Here is a 573-nt window from a genome sequence, read left to right as displayed (position 1 = left end):
AAAAAAAGGCATGAAACTATCTATGAAACCATCTTCTGCTCCAGCAGAACCCCAGTACAATCCCTTAAACACAGACACCTCGCAGAGCTGCATTACAGAGCCACTGAGGGAAACACCACTCTCAGACAAACACTGCGAGCAGATCTCAGCACGGCAGAACTGGGTTATTGGAATCAGACTGGAATCTCCCTGCAGACTGTGGATGCCAAAACACTTTCTCACTGTGTTGCTCAATGTCTCTACATTACGACATATCTGAAAGGATTAAAGCAAAGCCCGCACAACTTTGGGCTGTTACACATTTGTTTTCCACAAAGAAAAGGGTTCCACCTATCACCATGTCACACAGCATTTTGTATTTGCTTTGGAAGCCTCTCATGTGAGTTATGATATGACCTCAGCACTCAGCAATATTTTACAAGCTCCCAGATTAATAGGACAGAGCTGCAAGCAGCAAGGCACGCTGCAGAAGAAGGATGAGCTGCCAGCCCCAAAGTGCAGCCTGGTCCTTGGGCAGGCAGCAAGGGACCCCGAGCTGATGAGCAGGGTCTCACCTGGTGCTGGTTTGCCTCG

Source organism: Meleagris gallopavo, chromosome 20 (genome assembly GCF_000146605.3).
Source record: "Meleagris gallopavo isolate NT-WF06-2002-E0010 breed Aviagen turkey brand Nicholas breeding stock chromosome 20, Turkey_5.1, whole genome shotgun sequence".
Lineage (NCBI taxonomy): Eukaryota > Metazoa > Chordata > Aves > Galliformes > Phasianidae > Meleagris > Meleagris gallopavo.
This window is presented reverse-complemented; position numbering follows the sequence as displayed.